Genomic DNA, 12,466 nt, shown 5'->3' with positions numbered 1-12,466 from the left:
AAAGGATAAAGAGGCCAACATATAGCTTTTGAGAGGACATAATTTTAAAATCGATGTTATTTAATCCATTGTATGTCATGAGTTCGTAGAGCTCAATTGAAACTTACTAGAAATGGAGAACTGTAACGAATAAGTTCGGTAGAACCAAATGAGAATGAGGCCAACATATAGCTTTTGAGTGGAGAAATTACTCTCTAATGACAAAAAGTGTCTTGTTGTACCACAATAAGTTTAAGCTCATTATATTCCTCCAGAATGTGATGCAAGTTCGTAGAGCTCAATTAAATGTGGGTGTTTCGGGTTTAGGGTTTAGGTTTAGGGGTAGGACAAAAGGATAAAGAGGCCAACATATAGCTTTTGAGAGGACATAAATTTAAAATCGATGTTATTTATCCATTGTATGTCATGAGTTCGTAGAGCTCAATTGAAACTTACTAGAAATGGAGAACTGTAACGTAATAAGTTCGGTAGAACCAAATGAGAATGAGGCCAACATATAGCTTTTGAGTGGAGAAATTACTCTCTAATGACAAAAAGTGTCTTGTTGTACCACAATAAGTTTAAGCCATGTATTCTCCACCAAATGTGATGCAAGTTCTTAGAGCTCAACGAAATGTGGGTGTTTAGGGTTTAGGTTTAGGGTTTAGGTAGGACAAAAGGATAAAGAGGCCAACATATAGCTTTTGAGAGGACATAAATTTAAAATCGATGTTATTAATCCATTGTATGTCAGACGAGTTCGTAGAGCTCAACTGAAACTTACTACAAATAGAGAATTGTAACGAAATATAGGTAGAACCAAAGGAGAGTGATGCCAACATATCTTTTGAGTGGAGAAATTCTCTCTAATGACAAAAAGTGTCTTGTTGTACCACAATAAGTTTAAGCTCATGATATTGCTCCACCGAATGTGATGCAAGTTCGTAGAGCTCAACTAAATGTGGGTGTTTAGGGTTTAGGGTTTAGGGTTTAGAGTTGGACAAAAGTATAAAGAGGCCAACATATAGCTTTTGAGAGGACATAAATTTGAAATCGATGTTATTAATCTATTGTATGTCATGAGTTTCGTAGAGCTCAATTGAAACTTACTAGAAATGGAGAATGTAACGTAATAAGTTCGGTAGAACCAAAGAGAATGAGGCCAACATATAGCTTTTGAGTGGAGAAATTAGTCTCTAATGACAAAAAGTGTCTTGTTGTACCACAATAAGTTTAAGCCCATGTATTCTCCACCAAATGTGATGCAAGTTCGTAGAGCTCAACGAAATGTGGGTTTTCGGTTTAGGGTTTAGGGTTTATTGTAGGACAAAAGGATAAAGAGGCCAACATATAGCTTTTGAGAGGACATAAATTTAAAATCGATGTTATTAATCCATTGTATGTCAGACGAGTTCGTAGAGCTCAACTGAAACTTACTACAAATGAGAATTGTAACGAAATAAGTACGGTAGAACCAAAGGAGAGTGATGCCAACATATAGCTTTTGAGTGGAGAAAGTTCTCTCTAATGACAAAAAGTGTCTTGTTGTACCACAATAAGTTTAAGCTCATGATATTGCTCCACCGAATGTGATGCAAGTTCGTAGAGCTCAACTAAATGTGGGTGTTTAGGGTTTAGGGTTTAGGTTTAGAGTTGGACAAAAGTATAAAGAGGCCAACATATAGCTTTTGAGAGGACATAAATTTAAATCGATGTTATTAATCCATTGTATGTCATGAGTTCGTAGAGCTCAATTGAAACTTACTAGAAATGGAGAATTGTAACGAAAAGTTCGGTAGAACCAAAGGAGAATGAGGCCAACATATAGCTTTTGAGTGGAGAATTACTCTCTAATGACAAAAAGTGTCTTGTTGTACACAATAAGTTTAAGCTCATTATATTTCCCCAGCAAATGTGATGCAAGTTCGTAGAGCTCAATTAAATGTGGGTGTTTCGGGTTTAGGGTTTAGGGTTTAGGGTAGGACAAAAGGATAAAAGGCCAAATATAGCTTTTGAGAGGACATAAATTTAAAATCGATGTTATTTATCCATTGTATGTCATGAGTTCGTAGAGCTCAATTGAAACTTACTAGAAATGGAGAACTGTAACGTAATAAGTTCGGTAGAACCAAATGAGAATGAGGCCAACATATAGCTTTTGAGTGGAGAAATTACTCTCTAATGACAAAAAGTGTCTTGTTGTACCACAATAAGTTTAAGCCCATTGTATTCCTCCACCAAATATGATGCAAGTTCTTAGAGCTCAACGAAATGTGGGTGTTTCGGGTTTATGGTTTAGGGTTTATGGTAGGACAAAAGGATAAAGAGGCCAATATATAGCTTTTGAGAGGACATAAATTTAAAATCGATGTTATTAATCCATTGTATGTCAGACGAGTTCGTAGAGCTCAACTGGAAACTTTACTACAAATAGAGAATTGTAACGAAATAAGTACGGTAGAACCAAAGGAGAGTGATGCCAACATATATCTTTTGAGTGGAGAAAGTTCTCTCTAATGACAAAAAGTGTCTTGTTGTACCACAATAAGTTTAAGCTCATGATATTGCTCCACCGAATGTGATGCAAGTTCGTAGAGCTCAACTAAATGTGGGTGTTTAGGGTTTAGGGTTTAGGGTTTAGAGTTGGACAAAAGGATAAAGAGGCCAACATATAGCTTTTGAGAGGACATAAATTTGAAATTGATGTTATTAATCTATTGTATGTCATGAGTTCGTAGAGCTCAATTGAAACTTACTAGAAATGGAGAATTGTAACGAAATAAGTTTGGTAGAACCAAAGGAGAATGAGGCCAACATATAGCTTTTGAGTGGAGAAATTACTCTCTAATGACAAAAAGTGTCTTGTTGTACCACAATAAGTTTAAGTTCATTATATTCCTCCACCAAATGTGATGCAAGTTCATAGAGCTCAATTAAATGTGGGTGTTTCGGGTTTAGGGTTTAGGGTTTAGGGTAGGACAAAAGGATAAAGGGGCCAACATATAGCTTTCGAGAGGACATAAATTTAAAAATCGATGTTATTTTTCCATTGTATGTCATGAGTTCGTGCTCAATTGAAACTTACTAGAAATGGAGAAATGTAACGTAATAAGTTCGGTAGAACCAAATGAGAATGAGCCAACATATAGCTTTTGAGTGGAGAAATTACTCTCTAATGACAAAAAGTGTCTTGTTGTACCACAATAAGTTTAAGCCCTTTGTATTCCTCCATCAAATTTGATGCAAGTTCTTAGAGCTCAACGAAATGTGGGTGTTTCGGGTTTAGGGTTTAGGGTTTATGGTAGGACAAAAGGATAAAGAGGCCAACATATAGCTTTTGAGAGGACATAAATTTAAAATCGATGTTATTAATCCATTGTATGTCAGACGAGTTCGTAGAGCTCAACTGAAACTTACTACAAATAGAGAATTGAAAAGAAATAAGTACGGTAGAACCAAAGGAGAGTGATGCCAACATATATCTTTTTAGTGGAGAAAGTTCTCTCTAATGAGAAAAAAGTGTCTTGTTGTGCCACAATAAGTTTAAGCTCATGATATTGCTCCACCGAATGTGATGCAAGTTCGTAGAGCTCAACTAAATGTGGGTGTTTAGGGTTTAGGGTTTAGGGTTTAGAGTTGGACAAAAGTATAAAGAGGCCAACATATAGCTTTTGAGAGGACATAAATTTGAAATCGATGTTATTAATCTATTGTATGTCATGAGTTCGTAGAGCTCAATTGAAACTTACTAGAAATGGAGAATTGTAACGAAATAAGTTCGGTAGAACCAAAGGAGAATGAGGCCAACATATAGCTTTTGAGTGGAGAAATTACTCTGTAATGACAAAAAGTGTATTGTTGTACCACAATAAGTTTAAGCTCATGATATTGCTCCACCGAATGTGATGCAAGTTCGTAGAGCTCAACTAAATGTGGGTGTTTAGGGTTTAGGGTTTAGGGTTTCGAGTTGGACAAAAGTATAAAGAGGCCAACATATAGCTTTGAGAGGACATAAATTTGAAATCGATGTTATTAATCCATTGTATGTCATGAGTTCGTAGAGCTCAATTGAAACTTACTAGAAATGGAGAATTGTAACGAAATAAGTTCGGTAGAACCAAATGAGAATGAGGCCAACATATAGCTTTTGAGTGGAGAAATTACTCTCTAATGACAAAAAGTGTCTTGTTGTACCACAATAAGTTTAAGCTCATTATATTCCTCCACCAAATGTGATGCAAGTTCGTAGAGCTCAATTAAATGTGGGTGTTTCAGGTTTAGGGTTTAGGGTTTAGGGTAGGACAAAAGGATAAAGAGGCCAACATATAGCTTTTGAGAGGACATAAATTTAAAATCGATGTTATTTATCCATTTTATGTCATGAGTTCGTAGAGCTCAATTGAAACTTACTAGAAATGGAGAAATGTAACGTAATAAGTTCGGTAGAACCAAATGAGAATGAGGCCAACATATAGCTTTTGAGTGGAGAAATTACTCTCTAATGACAAAAAGTGTCTTGTTGTACCACAATAAGTTTAAGCCGTTTGTATTCCTCCATCAAATTTGATGCAAGTTCTTAGAGCTCAACGAAATGTGGGTGTTTCGGGTTTAGGGTTTAGGGTTTATGGTAGGACAAAAGGATAAAGAGGCCAAAATATAGCTTTTGAGAGGACATAAATTTAAAATCGATGTTATTAATCCATTGTATGTCAGACGAGTTCGTAGAGCTCAACTGAAACTTACTACAAATAGAGAATTGTAAAGAAATAAGTACGGTAGAACCAAAGGAGAGTGATGCCAACATATATCTTTTTAGTGGAGAAAGTTCTCTCTAATGACAAAAAGTGTCTTGTTGTGCCACAATAAGTTTAAGCTCATGATATTGCTCCACCGAATGTGATGCAAGTTCGTAGAGCTCAACTAAATGTGGGTGTTTAGGGTTTAGGGTTTAGGGTTTAGAGTTGGACAAAAGTATAAAGAGGCCAACATATAGCTTTTGAGAGGACATAAATTTGAAATCGATGTTATTAATCTATTGTATGTCATGAGTTCGTAGAGCTCAATTGAAACTTACTAGAAATGGAGAATTGTAACGAAATAAGTTCGGTAGAACCAAAGGAGAATGAGGCCAACATATAGCTTTTGAGTGGAGAAATTACTCTGTAATGACAAAAAGTGTATTGTTGTACCACAATAAGTTTAAGCTCATGATATTGCTCCACCGAATGTGATGCAAGTTCGTAGAGCTCAACTAAATGTGGGTGTTTAGGGTTTAGGGTTTAGGGTTTCGAGTTGGACAAAAGTATAAAGAGGCCAACATATAGCTTTTGAGAGGACATAAATTTGAAATCGATGTTATTAATCCATTGTATGTCATGAGTTCGTAGAGCTCAATTGAAACTTACTAGAAATGGAGAATTGTAACGAAATAAGTTCGGTAGAACCAAATGAGAATGAGGCCAACATATAGCTTTTGAGTGGAGAAATTACTCTCTAATGACAAAAAGTGTCTTGTTGTACCACAATAAGTTTAAGCTCATTATATTCCTCCACCAAATGTGATACGCCCCAAGTTGATGCAAGGGCTGCAATGGATCGTCTAGGATTGATCTTGGATGATGAGAACTCTGAAATGTGAGAAAGAAGAAGAAGAATTTCGTGATGGAAGGGAAATGGACAGAAAAGAGGGGAAGTTTTAGTGAAATGGAAGATGAAGACTTCACACAAAGGTGGTGACAAACCCTTGATAAGCCTAATTCTTGAATCACTCAAGAACTATGAGAATCACTCTCACAAATCTGAATCACTCAGAAAAGAAAATACTAATTCATTCATAATCTGTCTATTACATTGAAGGAGTGGTCCTTATAAAGAAGAAGGAAATTCAGCCTAGTTACAAAAAAATGATGAGGTGTAATTTCTCTAGAAGAATCCTAGGCTAGGAGTTACAAATTAAAGGAGGAAGATAGTGATATGCTTCAGCCCTGAACGTGTTTTTAGTGGCTGATTGCTTCATGTAACTCCCTTTCTTGATTGTTATTCTGACCAGGGAATATAGCATTCAATGCTCTTTATGAACTTAATTTCCCTATCTTTGTAACTCCATTCTTGGCTTTGAAAGCTCTTCAATCCTTTGACTTTGCTGATGTAACTCCTCCATTCAGAACTTATTGAAATTCAAACACATTCAAAGAGTTTTAAGAAAGGAATGGATCCCTCCCTTTAAGCCCTTCATGCGCCACATGCAAACACACACCACTTGAAGTGGATTAAACACACTAAAATAAAATTCAGCAACATAATGCATTTGGATCCAACTTATTCAATTGGTCCTTTGCATTTTTATTGAAATAAAATAAAACAGAACATCACATGGCAGCCCCTATGCGTGGGCTGGCTCTTCTTCTTGGGCCTGAATGATCATCATGATTTTTGGTTCCATCTCTTCTACCACTTTGTCTTCAAGAATGGTTGCCACTACTTGCTGAAGAGTCTCTTTGGCCTTTTTAGCTCTAGCCCTTGTCATTGGTCCTCCAAGTCCTTTTAGTGCTCCATGACCCTTGTCCTTGTCCTTGTCCTCATCATTCCCTCCCTCTTGAAAAGGATTTGACCTCAAATCAAATTCTCCGCCATCTGCATCAAAGAGAGATAAATCAGAGACATTAAAGGTTGAGCTGATGTTATACTCACCTGGAAGCTCTATTTTGTAGGCATTGTTATTGATTCTCTCAAGCACTTGAAAAGGTCCATCCCCTCTAGGTTGGAGTTTGGATTTCCTTTGTTCTGGAAACCTTTCCTTCCTCATGTGCACCCAAACCCAATCTCCGGGTTGGAACACCACCTCCTTTCTTCCCTTGTTAGCTTGCCTAGCATAACTCTCATTCTTTCTCTCAATTTGAGCCTTCACACGCTCATGCATCTTCTTGACATATTCAGCTTTGCCCTGTCCTTCCTTGTGCTTGAAAACAGAAATGTTAGGCATAGGCAACAAATCAAGAGGAGTCAAAGGGTTAAATCCATACACTACTTCAAATGGAGAGCAATTGGTAGTGCTATGGACAGCCCTATTGTAAGCAAATTCAACATGAGGCAAACACGCCTCCCAAGCCTTTAAATTGGCCTTAAGGACAGTCCTAAGCAAGGTGCCTAGGGTCCTATTAATCACCTCAGTTTGCCCATCAGTTTGTGGGTGGCAAGTGGTAGAGAACAAAAGTTTGGTGCCTAACTTCCCCCATAAAGTCCTCCAGAAGTGACTTAGGAACTTGGTGTCCCTATCACTAACTATGCTTCTAGGCATCCCATGAAGTCTTACAACTTCTTTAAAGAACAAATCAGCAACGTGACAAGCATCATCAGCTTTCCTGCAAGGAATAAAGTGAGCCATTTTTGAAAACCTATCAACAACCACAAAAATGGAATCCTTACCATTCTTTGTTCTAGGGAGGCCTAAAACAAAGTCCATAGACAAGTCAACCCAAGGGTATTCAGGGATTGGCAAAGAAGTATACAAACCATGTGGCATCACCTTAGACTTAGCCTTCTTGCAAACAATGCAATGTTCACAAAACTTGATCACATCATGTTTCATTTTGGGCCAATAGAAATGTTCCTGTAAAGTTTCTAGAGTCTTTTGGACTCCAAAATGACCCATTAATCCCCCAGCATGGGATTCTTTAACAAGCAGTTCTCTAATGGAACTTTTAGGCACACACAACCTGTTTTCCTTAAATAAAAATCCATTGTGCCTATAAAATCCATTTTGAGAAACTTTCTCACAAGCCACAAAAATTTCAGCAAAGTTATCATCTTTTTCATACATTTCTTTCACATGTTCAAGTCCTAGCAATTTAGTCTCTCACATGGAAAGCAACACGTGTCTCCTGGATAAAGCATCAGCCACAATGTTACTTTTCCCTTTTTTGTGTTTTATGACATAGGGAAATTGTTCCAAAAATTCAACCCATTTGGCATGCCTTTTGTTCAACTTACCTTGCCCCTTCAAGTATTTCAGCGACTCATGATCACTATGAATCACGAATTCCTTGGGCAAAAGATAATGCTGCCAAGTCTTCAAAGCTCTCACCAAAGCATACAATTCCTTATCATAAGTAGAATAGTTAAGGGCAGCTCCGCTTAACTTTTCACTAAAATAAGCAATTGGGTGGCCTTCTTGAAGCAACACAGCACCAATACCTACATTTGAAGCATCACATTCAAGTTCAAAAGATTTAGCAAAGTTAGGTAAAGCAAGTATAGGTGCATGGGTAAGCTTATGCTTTAGGGCAGCAAAGGCCTCTTCTTGATTCTTTCCCCAATGAAAACCCACATTCTTTTTCACCACTTCATTTAGGGGTGCTGCCAAGGTACTAAAGTCCTTTACAAACCTCCTGTAGAAACTGGCCAAGCCATGAAAACTTCTTACATCACCCACGGATTTAGGAGTGGGCCACTCTTGAATGGCTTTGATCTTTTCCTCATCAACCTGCACTCCTTTCGAACTCACAACAAAACCAAGAAACACAACATGGTCAGTGCAAAAAGTGCATTTCTCAAGATTGGCAAACAATTGTTCCTTTCTAAGCATACTCAAGACGGATCTTAAGTGCTCAACATGCAGCTCAAGAGTAGTGCTATAGACCAAAATATCATCAAAGTACACAACCACAAATTTCCCAATGAATTCCCTCAAAACATGGTTCATTAGTCTCATAAAAGTACTAGGTGCATTAGTTAAACCAAAAGGCATAACCAACCATTCATACAAACCATATTTAGTTTTGAAAGCAGTTTTCCATTCATCCCCTTCTTTAATCCTTATCTGATTGTAACCACTTTTCAAATCAATTTTAGAAAAATAACATGCTCCATGCAATTCATCAAGCAAATCATCAAGTCTAGGAATAGGGTGCCTATACTTAATGGTGATGTTATTCAAGGCTCTACAATCAGAGCACATTCTCCAAGTCCCATCTTTCTTTGGTACCAAAATCACCGGTACAGCACAAGGACTCATGCTATTTCTTACCCACCCTTTGTTCAACAGTTCTTCCACTTGTCTTTGAATTTCAGTGGTTTCTTGTGGGTTGCTTCTATATGCTGGCCTATTAGGCAAAGAAGCTCCCGGAATGAGATCAATTTGATGCTCAATTCCTCTCAGTGGTGGTAGACCACTTGGAACACTTGTTGGAAACACATCCTCATAATCCTGCAAAAGAGATTTAACACTAGAAGGCAGCTCAAAATTTTCAAAAGTGTTAGTGTTCAAAATCTGATTTTTGCAAAACATCAAGTATAGGATCTATTTTGAAGCTATCATCCTTTTCACCTCTCTCTTTTTGATCAAACAAATTTCTTTTCTCTCAAGTATTTCACTCTTTTCTTTTTGCTCTCTCTCAAGTGTTTCACTCTTTTCTTTTTGCTTTCTCTCAAGTGTCTCACTCTTTTCTTTTCTCTCTTGTTCAATCTTTTCTCTCATTTTCTTTTGATCCTCACGCACCTCCCTAGGGCTCAAAGGTTTGAGCGTAATTTTCTGGCCATGATGTTGGCATGAGATCTTGTTGGTGCTTCCATTATGATCAGAGTTGGTGTCATATTGCCATGGTCTTCCCAGCAGTATGTGACTAGCCTCCATGGGAACAACATCACAAAGAACCTTATCCCTGTATTTGCCAATGGAAAAGTCAACTTCAACTTGCTTACTTACTTGTATTTCTCCATAGTGGCTGAGCCATTGAAGTTTGTATGGCCAAGGATGTGGTTTTGTGACCAGGTTCAGCTTCTCCACCATTCTTTCGCTAGCCACATTAGTACAGCTTCCGCCATCAACAATCATCAAGCAAATCTGCCCATTGACAGAACATCTTGTGTGAAATATATTCTCTCTTTGGCTTTCTTTCTTTGGCTTTTGTTGGCTACCAAGCATTCTTCGGATCATCAACAGTTCACCATTCATGGCTGCCTCCTCTTCTTCTTCACTTTGTTCTCCTTCGGACTCACTGGTGTAGTCTCCATCATCCTTAAGAATCATGGTCTTTTTGGAGGCACATTCATAAGCATAATGTCCCATACCTTGGCATTTGAAGCACTTGACCTCTTTGCTCTTTTTGGATGGTTGTTCAAGAGGTTTTGAAGAAGCTGAAGCTTGTGGTTTGGTGGCTGGTTTGCTAAGGGTGCTCGGCCCTTCATTCTTCATTCTGTCTCTCCAAGATGAATTGGAATTGGTAGAACTCTTCCTTGCAAGCCCTTTCCTTTTGAGTTGTTGCTCAACTTTAGTGGCCTTGTGCAGCAATTCTTCCATGTCTACATATTCCTGAAGTTCTATCATTAGATAAACCATTAATAAATCGAATCATGGTTACCTCTTCATCCTCCTCAAGATTGGCTTGCAACATAAGCACCTCAAGTTCTTTGTAATACTCCTCAACACTCTTGCTGCCTTGGGTAAGTTTTTGAAGTTTAAATTTTACATCCCTAGCATGGCTTGAAGGGACATATCTTTTCCTCATGATTCGTTTCATTTCAGCCCATGTTTCCACCGCTGGCTCCTCATTTCTCAATCTCTCTTTTGCAAACTTATTCCACCAAACAAGAGCATAGTCTGAAAAGTGAGCAGCTGCAAGTTTCACCTTTTGGTCCTCCTCATAGTTGTTGCAAGCAAAGACATGCTCTATTTTGAGTTCCCACACCAAGTATGCCTCTGGATCACTCTTTCCCTTAAAAGGAGGAATTTGGAATTTGACTCCTTCAATCCGAGCAGGTCTAGGATTTTCATGAATTCGTCGTGGCCTCCCGCCTTCACTGTCACTATTGTTCCGGTTCTCCATTTGATCCAGCCTTTCGTGGATCTCTTCAGTTTGCCTCCTCATTAAGTTTTCCAGATGTTGTGTAAGAGCCCGCATTTCGATGGTCGAGAGCCGCACTGCTGGTTGCTCCTCCTCTTCTCCTGACATCTTTGACAAATGAAAAGATTCAAGTAGAACAAACAAATGTTAGTGTTTACCTCACTTCTCTCGTGTTTCCCTCAAATTGGCTTTTCTATGATGTGCACTCTTGCCTTTTTCCACTCAAAAATTCTCACAATCTCTTGAGTAAATCAAAGTTAAGACACACAAAGAATTATGCCACCAAATTTGTGTAGAGTCACACAGATTAGAATAGACTTTAGAATATGAAACAAAAGAAGACAAGACAAATCACCACAGAAATGGAAAGGACTCCAAATATTTAGAGACTAAAGAAGAATTCAAGAACAAACAGAAAGAAGAAAATAAATTGGAATGCTAGCAACAAAATTACCTTGAACAATTGAATTTGGCTAATTAAACAAGAACCATTCAGCCATTTTTTTTTTTGAATTTTCGTTTTTTTTTTTTTTTGAATTTTCGTTTTGTAATTTGTTTTTGATTCTGAACAATTAACAAGGCTTAACTTTTGCAATGGTTCAGCCAAAAGAAACAAAAACTAAAATCAAGGTAACAAGAAATGACAAAGAGTTGCTAACCAGAATTCCAGATAAGAAAAGAAACCAAAATCCTAGAACCGGAGCTCTGATTACCAAATGATACGCCCCAAGTTGATGCAAGGGCTGCAATGGATCGTCTAGGATTGATCTTGGATGATGAGAACTCTGAAATGTGAGAAAGAAGAAGAAGAATTTCGTGATGGAAGGGAAATGGACAGAAAAGAGGGGAAGTTTTAGTGAAATGGAAGATGAAGACTTCACACAAAGGTGGTGACAAACCCTTGATAAGCCTAATTCTTGAATCACTCAAGAACTATGAGAATCACTCTCACAAATCTGAATCACTCAGAAAAGAAAATACTAATTCATTCATAATCTGTCTATTACATTGAAGGAGTGGTCCTTATAAAGAAGAAGGAAATTCAGCCTAGTTACAAAAAAATGATGAGGTGTAATTTCTCTAGAAGAATCCTAGGCTAGGAGTTACAAATTAAAGGAGGAAGATAGTGATATGCTTCAGCCCTGAACGTGTTTTTAGTGGCTGATTGCTTCATGTAACTCCCTTTCTTGATTGTTATTCTGACCAGGGAATATAGCATTCAATGCTCTTTATGAACTTAATTTCCCTTTCTTTGTAACTCCATTCTTGGCTTTGAAAGCTCTTCAATCCTTTGACTTTGCTGATGTAACTCCTCCATTCAGAACTTATTGAAATTCAAACACATTCAAAGAGTTTTAAGAAAGGAATGGATCCCTCCCTTTAAGCCCTTCATGCGCCACATGCAAACACACACCACTTGAAGTGGATTAAACACACTAAAATAAAATTCAGCAACATAATGCATTTGGATCCAACTTATTCAATTGGTCCTTTGCATTTTTATTGAAATAAAATAAAACAGAACATCACATGGCAGCCCCTATGCGTGGGCTGGCTCTTCTTCTTGGGCCTGAATGATCATCATGATTTTTGGTTCCATCTCTTCTACCACTTTGTCTTCAAGAATGGTTGCCACTACTTGCTGA

Source organism: Lotus japonicus, chromosome 6 (assembly GCF_012489685.1).
Source record: "Lotus japonicus ecotype B-129 chromosome 6, LjGifu_v1.2".
NCBI classification, from domain to species: domain Eukaryota; kingdom Viridiplantae; phylum Streptophyta; class Magnoliopsida; order Fabales; family Fabaceae; genus Lotus; species Lotus japonicus.
This window is presented reverse-complemented; position numbering follows the sequence as displayed.